Source organism: Furipterus horrens, unplaced genomic scaffold (assembly GCF_987537825.1).
Source record: "Furipterus horrens unplaced genomic scaffold, mFurHor1.1.pri manual_scaffold_4, whole genome shotgun sequence".
NCBI classification, from domain to species: Eukaryota; Metazoa; Chordata; class Mammalia; order Chiroptera; family Furipteridae; genus Furipterus; species Furipterus horrens.
The window spans coordinates 91511316-91520570 of NW_028327174.1; the positions used below are offsets into that span (position 1 = coordinate 91511316).

General features: G+C 38.7%; 1 pseudogene; it reads left to right on the plus strand.

Annotated features, from left to right (window-relative positions):
* The first annotated feature begins 254 nt into the window (after positions 1-254).
* Positions 255-870, plus strand: LOC150012419 (TATA box-binding protein-associated factor RNA polymerase I subunit D pseudogene; annotated as a pseudogene).
* Positions 871-9255: the final 8385 nt, after the last annotated feature.

Consider the following 9255-nt stretch of genomic DNA (forward strand, 5'->3'; position numbering starts at 1 on the left):
GAGCACTGTTAACTGGGCCGATCTTTTCTTCTGTGCAGTTGCAGAGAAAGGCAGTTGTTGTCTGTTGGAGACCTAACATTGGGAGGTTGCTAGATGCAGACTTCTGGTTTGTGGGCAGCAAATATGCAGCTGAAGCCCATACTGAGCTAGAACTTGTTGCAGGCCGTCTGCTAACCTGGATGGAAATTTGGTGAAGGCAAAGAACAAGTGACAAATAACAATTTTGAGATAAATTTGGGAAATACATATCAGGAATGCATTCTATGGACTACATAGTAGTAACTGATTCAACTATGAAAATTGAAACTCAAAGTGAGAACTCTTCCTCCTGAAACAGTTTATTTAAAACTCAGTGTGTTCCTTACTTGCATAAATGGAGGCCAAGAAATCCTGTTAGAAAACTTGTTTTTTCACCTGAAAGTGTTCAGCAAGAGATTCATCCAGTGATTCATTTTTAGAACCAAGATCATTGACTTTCAAAGCTATTTTTGAAAGATTAAAAAAGATAGAAAGAAATGTAAAAAGAAGAAATATAAGCCAACAGGAAGACCAAGGGGGAAATCAAAAGGAAGGAAAAACACTAAGCCACAAATAAATAGACAATTTAAAGATAAAAGATCTTGGTTCCCATTTTTAAAATCAGAGAATGTAAGAAATCCATCATCTTGGAGAAAAATTTTAACCTTTGAGCAAGCAGTGGCAAGAGGATTTTGCACCTACTCTGTAAAATTGACATATGACTACCACCTCAAGGAACCCTTTAAACAGATGAATGTTGGTGAAGATTTAGAAAAAGAAGACCTTGATAGTCATAGACACAAATACTTGGATGATGATGGATCTATCTCTCCTGTTGAAGAGTTAGCATAAGTTTAATCATGTCAAATAATTTTGGTCATAGGTTTTATCAAATTAAATGTTTTAAAATTTTAATGTTAAAAAATAAACATGAAACAAATGACACCAGAGCACTTCATAATCAAATTGCTCAAAACCCATGATAAAGAGAAAATATTAAAAGAAACCAGAGAAAGAAGTCATATTACATATAAATAAAATAAGGATGATAGAGATTTTTCTCACAGAAAATAATGCAAGTGAGAAGATGGCAGAGCAACATATTCAAATATTGAAAGAAAAAATCTTTTAGTCTGTATATCTATATACAGAAAAAATATCTTTCAAAAACAAAGGTGAAATAAAGACTTTTTTTCAGAGATACAAAAGCTGACAGAATTCATCACCAGTAGGCTATATTACAAAAATATTAAAAGAAGTCCTGTAAACAGAAGGAAAATTGTACCCAATTAATATGAGTTTACCTAAATCAATGAAAAATATCAGAAAAAAAGTAGCTGAAAGCTGGTTATTTGGAGCATGTCCAGAGTGGAAGCAGCAGGTCCACCCAAAGTGAAGAGTACTGTACTGTAAATAAAAAGATGAAATGCCAAAATACTTGTGGCCAAATTTGACCCTACAGTGGGATATTTGAAGAACGTTTTCTAGGTACTCTGACCAGCACTAAAACACAAAGATATTGCCATTAGTGGTCCCACAAACAAAACAGTCCAACATAGGAGACTGAGATTTGATACACTTCAACCTTATACAGAGAGGTTCTGATCAGCTTTTCAGCTTTTACTCTTAAAAATAAACAAGAAACAACCAGAATGCTGAGAAAAGGTCTCTAACATGAAAGATAGAGGCCAAAATAGAAAAATAGAAAAAAGGAATACCAACAAATCTTAAATATATAGGAACTATGTAAGAGTTAAAAACTTCCAAAATGTAATTAATATCTTCATAAAGACATTGGAAAAACTGTAAGCATGAAATAAGACCAAACTGCCCCATGACTGGTGTGGCTCAGTGGATTGAGCACTGACCTGCAAATCAAAAGGTCGCTGGTTCAATTCCCAGTCAGTGCACACGCCTGGGTTGTGGGCCAGGTCCCCAGTTGGGGGCATGTGAAAAGTAACCAATCAATGTATCTCTCACATGTTTCTCCCTCTCTTTCTCACTCCCTTCCCCTCTTTCTAAAAGTAAATAAATAAAATCTTTAAAAAAAAAGACCAGATTGTTTTAAAAAGCAAATTAGAGAACAACAACAAAGTTCTTCAAAATAAAAGATAAGGTAGTATAAGGGAAAACTATATAAAAGAACTGGGAGATAAATTTGAGAAAACCTCTAAGAAAATATAGCAAAAAGCCAAGTACATAAAAATAGAAGATAAGATATTGGGAAATTAGAGGCCCAGTCCAGGAGACCCCATATCCAAGCAACAGATATTACACAAAGAGAGAACAGAGAAAAGGGATGAAGTGAACTCATGAACTGAAAGATGAGATCATAAAATGAAAGGGCATACTAAGTGTTAATGCAAAAGAAAAAAATTGACCGATAACAGAGAACATCAATAAGAAATTTTAGAACACTGGAGGCAAAGGCAAAGTCACACAAGTCTCATAAAAGGATCAAGAATCAAAATGGCTTTGAACTTTTCATAGCAACACTGGAAGCTAAAAGATCAATGAGTCTTTAAATTCTGAAGGAAAATATTTCCAGTCCACAATTTGATACCCAACCAAGTTCTCAGTCAACTGTGAGGGCAGAATAAACACATTTTCAGATATCCCAAATTGCAATAATTTTACTTCTTATGCAGCCTTTTTTTGACAACTATAGGAGAAAGTGTTCCACCAAAACAAAAGAGTAAATCAAGTAAGAGGAACCTAAGGAGATACAGGAACAGGAGATCTAACATAAGAAAAAAGGGAAGAGACTCCTCAGGGAAGTGACAAAAAGAGAGAGACCCAAGGAAGACAGCTATACACAAGTCCTGGAGAATAGCCACTCCTTATTGGAGCAGGGCAGAAGCTCTAGAAGAGCATTTCTCAGGAAGATGAAATTTGTAAACCATTTAGGCAACTGAACATCTTGAGAAGAGATTTAACAAGAGATGGAGAGTTTGGGGTTGAATTAATAATAAGAACAAAAAATATCCTAGGCAAATGAAAAAAGAAAATTTCTAACACCAGGAAAACTAAAAGTTGTACAGAAGTAAAAGAGAATTATAATTTACTACATGGCTTAGCTCTAAGTGGAACTTCCATGAGATAGTAATGTTCATTAAGCTTCTTGAATGGATAAATTAATGTTTTTCATCAAATTTAGAATTTTTTTTAGCCATTATTTTTTCAAAAACTTTTTTGCCCCTTTCTCTCTTTTCTCTCTTCCTGTAGCTCTATGCAAACATTGTTATGTTTATTGGTGTCCCACAGGTCTTTGAGGTTCTTTTCAGTTTTCTTTTTTTTTTCTTGTTTTTCAGATTGGATAATTTCTATTTATTTATTGTTAAGTTCACTGACTCTTCAGTCATCTCAGATTTTCTGTTGAAGCTTTCATTTTCTAGTTACAGTTATTTCACTTTTCAACTCTAGATTTTCCACTTGTTTATTTTTCTATAAGGTCTGGCTCTAAGGTGGTATTCTCTTTTTGATGAGTCTTTGCCATCATACTTTCCTTTAACTTTTTGAACATGACTTACTTTAGTTATTTGACCATATTTATAATAATTGCTTTGAAGTCTTTGTGAATTTAATGCTGAAACTCCTCAGAGACAGTTTCTATTGACTGATCTCTTACTGTCCGAAAAAGTCTTAATATTTTGTTGAAAACTAGATATTTCAGATTATATATTATAGCAATTCTAAATTCAGATTTCATCCCAAGCCTCCTTCAGAAGTTGTTGCCATTACTGTTGTCAACTGAAAAAGAATATCCACCAAGTGTTTTGTTACCAAAAAGGTTTATTTGGGAAAAAAAGTGTTGCAACCCAGTACATGCAGACATGGAAAGTTACATGCATACTCTGACTTGCGTGTCATGATGGAGGAGTATTTATATAAGGGAAAAGGAAATTAAGGGGATGGGAAGTTAGAACCTTATTGCTTCACCGTAAACAGAGTTCTTCCTGTAAGGGTTCTTGTGTGTAGGGTTCTTGCAATTACATAGTGTATGAGGACTTCCATAACCTCTAGCTGTTTCCATAGATCCTCCTGACTGATTATGTTTTCTTAAAGTTCCAGTTAGCCTTTATCACTGTGTTTTATTTGTTGGTTTAGTGACTCACTTAGGCTAATTTCAAGGAGTCTTTTTCCCTTGTAGTGTGCGGCTGCGGATGTCTCTTGTTAGTCTTACTACATTCTTGTTTTCATTTTTAACCCTGGCTTCCTAGGAGTCATTACTGTGTCAGTGTTACTTAGTAGTCCACCAATGATTAATCAGAGATTGCATTCAAACACATTAAAACAGCAAGAGTTCCATCTTTTGCTGGTAGATCTGTAGAGAGGTTGGGTAACACCCTCAGAATTCAGGTCATTTCTGAGTCTTCTCTGAATTTTGTTTTCGCCATCTCCCTGTGTGTCTCCTCTGTGAGTGTGCAAGGCCTGGTGTCCAGCCAGGATGTATGCCTAGCTAGGGTGCACTCTGGTCTCCCCTTGTGAATATGTGCAGCTGCTTTTCCAGACTGCCAAATATGTGAGAGATTATTGAGGCCACTGTAGCTTCCATGGGTCTGGCTAGTCTAATAGTCTGCCCCCACCCCAACCTCATGCTAGCTGTTATTGCCTTTTCCCATCACTAGTATTTCTGACAATGCCCAGGGCATGGGGGTTTAAGCTCTCAATGCTGGTGAAGATGCTGGTTTTTATGGCCTGCCCTGTCCTAACAGAACTATCAAATGGAAACTGGGGTAGAAGGAAAGAGGAGAAGGTGGTAGATAGGATCAACTCCACCTTAAACCACCAGAGTCTCATTGTTTTTATTCAAGTTTTTTTCTTAAATAATAACTACTTCTCAAGTTTTACATGCCTTGGATTGATTTTCTTTCTCAAGTAATAACTATTTCTCAAGTTTTGCATGCCTTGGATTGATTTCTGATATCCTGAGATCGTTCTTTTTGACCATTTTTCCAATTACATCATTGTGTTTGAGAAGAGGATTTGCCATACTCCTCACTCTGCCCTTCTGCATCATCATAACAAGTGAAAAAAATTTTGTAGCTGAAGTGTTTAAAAGCACTGTAATGGGTGGATAGAAAGAAAGAGAGCTAAATCTTTATATTTCCAAGTGGAAAGTCAGATAATGCCTAAAAATAAAAAATCAAGTAGCAATATTATCATAATATTTAATGATAGGAATATCCATATAAAATAAATCACCTAAAAGGACTAAAATGGGTCCTGACTGGTGTAGCTCAGTGGTTGGGCATTGTTCCATAGAACGAAAGGTCACTGGTTTGATTTCTGGTCAGAGCACCTGCCTGGGTTGTAGGGCCAGGTCCCCAGTTGGGAGCATGCAAGAGGCAACCAATTGATGTTTCTCCCTCAGATCGATGTTTCCCACCCTCTCTTTCTCCTTTCCTCCCATTCTCTCTAAAAATAAATAAACAAAATCTTTTTTAAAAAGAATTAAAATGGTTATATTCAAGGAAGGGGAAATGGGAAGGTAGGGTACAGGATATGTCTTTAGCCTTGTAGAAATATGTTTATTCATTAAGCTATATCTGTATATAACTATGATAAAAATAAAAAAAATAAAAACTAGTAGGGAAAACAATTTAAAGGCAATTAAGTCTCTAAGGTCAGTCAGACTTGAGTTTGAATCTTGGCTCCACAACTTACTAGCTGTGTGACTTCTGTGACAAAACTTAATATCAAGTTTCAGTTTAGTCTTCTACAAAATGCAGAGGATGGCTGCTTCAGAGAATTAATAATAACAGCACATAGTATGTATCAGGAAGCAAGAATTACCAACTTGAAAACAAATTCTCTTTGCCTGTCTCCAGAAGAGTCTATCACCTTTCTCACCAGCCCCAAACTCTTGAGAATGGCTTTTTATGTCACTCTCTAGCAATGGTCAATGAATCCCAAGTGTATGAAACACTGTCTTAATGGCTGGCCTGGTTACATCTACCCAGTCCCCCTCTAGAATGTAATCAACAGAAGGGCAGGGACTAGTCCACTTTCAGAGTACTTGATAATTTGTAGGTGACCAGTGAAATTTGCCAGATGAATCAATAAACCCAGGTAATCTGACAAGAGATTATATTCTTTAAGAAACAGTGTCTTTATCACTGTAGCACAGACTGCTCTCAACTCCTGAAGAAAAGTGATGTTGTTTTGAAAATGGAGAGGATGAGTTAGGGTTAGGGTTAACTTCCTTGAAGCTTTTAGTTTTTATCACTAAGACAGTTTTGTGGGTTTTTTTTAAAATCCTCATCCCCAGGACATGCTTTTTGATTTGAGAGAGAGGGGAAAGGAGAGGAGAGGAGAGGAGAGGAGAGGAGAGGAGAGGAGAGATATATGGAGATAGAGACAGAGATAGATAGGGAGGGGGAGAGAGAGAGAGAGAAAGAGAGAGAGAGAGAGAGAGAGAGAGAGAGAGAGAGAGAGAGAGAGAAAGAGAGAGAAGAGAGAGAGAGAGAGAGAGAGAGAGAGAGAGAGAGAGAGAGAGAGAGAGAGAGAAAAGAGAGATGAGAAAGAAACATTGATTGGTTGCCTCTCACACAAGCTCTAACCAGAGACCAAACCCACACCCACAATCTAGGCATGTACCCTGCTCCAACCAGTTGAGTCACACCAGCCAGGGCTGTTTTTTGGGTTTTAAAAAATTTCCATGAACTCCATTCTAATAGTTTATACTGCTGTTATGACTAGAGTCCAGAGTTGAACTCCAGAAACTAACAAATAGCTTGTGCTCTACTTAAAGAAAACTGAATATACTAAAATCCAGATTCATAAAATATATAAATATAGGCAAGGTTATAAATACTACAAAACATCTTTAACTTGCAAAAGGAATCATCTCTGAATTCTGGTAAAAAGCCAACCCACTGGTATACTTAACATATTATTCTTTTTGCAAAATCTTGACTTACAATCACCTGAGGGCATGTAAAGTGGGATGTACTCCGTGCATATTTTATATGAAGGTTTGTGTTAGTGAGCCAGAGTGGCCACATTACCTTATTTCAGCATCTCTTATTATACAACACTGAAATTGCCATTTTTAACTTTCAGCAGTATCCTTTAAGTTAAAGAAAAGGAGAGAGAAAAGAAAACAAGATGAATGGTTTGGGCTCAAGTTGGCTCTCTCCAGGCCAGAGTTTATTGTTTCCATGAAAATCCCTTCATGTTGGCCAAGAGTTCTCAAAGGCAACTGCCAGGCTGTGGTGCCATCAAAGGAATTATCCCCAAAGAAAGCCAAAGCACAGGGAATTCTATGGGGCCCCTCTGTTTGGACTACACCTGGTCAATCCTCACCTATGCCAGCATCTTGAAAGGGCAGAAAACATTTCTGATCTGTTACTGGGTCAACTCTGTTGGCAAAGAGCCATTTACCTCATCCCATCTGTAATTTGATGGCACCTGGCTGTGAGACTCCTAGCCTGTGGATCCCAGCACAGGGCAAAACTTATGGGCAGTAGGAGGAAGGGGTGCAAACCATTCATCTTCTTCAGATCCACCCCAGAGGTATAATGTGCAGACTGTGCCATAGCCCTTGGCCACTCCAGCAGGCTGCCAGGTCATGGTCAGGTCACAGTCAGGCAGCCTCCTCTGACTTCAGGACTTTTGTGTTCTTCTGTTCTTCTCTGGCACTAGAGAAAATAATACCATCCCTCTTCTGAGGTTGCTCCTAAAGTTGACATTGAAGCTGGTGGCAGAGCAGCAGAAATTTCTGGAGGAAGTCACCTCAGAGCAGCGTTAGGACTTTTATGGGCTGTAAGACAATTTTGCCTTCATGGGCTTCTTCCTCCATAAAAACTTTTAAAATTCTATTTTATGACTGTGTCAGTAAAAAGGTAAATATATTAATATACAGGGTGGGGCAAATGTAGGTTTACAGTGTTGATATGAAAAGTAATACGAACTTCTGGCCAAGATAGAGGCATAGACAGACACATTGCATCTCCCTCCACAACTAAGAAGGTATACAGCTACCACAAAACCAGAAACAACCAGAAGTTCCAGAAAATCAAACTACAGGGAAGTCCAGCAAACAAAGATATAAAGAAGAAATACTCATCCAGACAGATAGGAGGGGTGGAGCCGGGGTGGAGAGGACACGGTGTGGTGGTGGCAGCAGCGGCAGCAGTGGCAGGCCAGCAGAAAGCACAGTCACACGTTGTAAAAAGTCAGGAGGGAACCTGGGGAGTGTTCCCAGTTCCTGACCGGACCTCGCAGCTCACAGTCCCAGCACTGGGGAAAATCAAACCTTATTGCTTCTGACTGTGCAAACCAGTGGGGGTTGGGGCTGAGGCAGAAAATGCCAGTCTCTCAGCAGAGTCTGCTTGTTTAAAGAGTCCCCATGGTCCTAGAACATTTGCAGACCCATCCACTCTGGGAACTACAGCCAGGGCAACAGCTAGAGGGGTGCCAGTCCCATATGGAAGTGGGAGAAGTGCCTGGAAAAGGGATGAGTGCTGAGCAGGCAGCATTGTTCCCTCTCAGACCCTACCCCCACATACAGTGCCACAATGTGGTGAAACAGGTCGTCCTATACTGACGAATCCCTAAGGCTCCACCCCTTACAACGTAACAGGAGGAACAGCTCTACCTAAGACACAGAGGTAAACAAACACAGAAGCCTGTCAAGATGAGGAGGCAGAAGTATGGCCCAAAAGAGGGAATGGATCAAGGTTCCAGTGGGAGAACTAAGCGAAGGGGAGATAGCCAACCTAACAGATGAGGAGATAGACAACCTAACAGACACAGAATTCAAAACACTGGTGTTAAAGATGCTCATAGGCTTGACAGATATGCTTGAGTACAGTAAACGCATAAGAGAAGAAGTGAAGGCTATGCTAAGTGAATGGAAGGAAAATCCACACAAAACCAATGGTGAAGGAAAGAAAACCAGGGTTCAAATCAATGATTTGGAACATAAGGAAGAAATAAACAGTCAACCAATACAGAATGAGGGAACAAGAATTGAAAAAAATGAGGAGAGGCCTGGGAACATCTGGGACAACTTTAAATGTGCCAAAATTCAAATCATGGGGGTGCCAGAAGGAGAAGGAGAAGAGAAAGTAATTGAAAACTTATGTGAAAAAATAATGGAGGAAAACTTCCCAAATTTTGTGAAGGAAATAGACATACAAGTCCAGGAAGCACAGAGGGTCCCAGGCAAGCTGGACCCAGAGGAGATCACACCAAGACACATCATGGTTAAAATGCCAAAGGTGAATGATA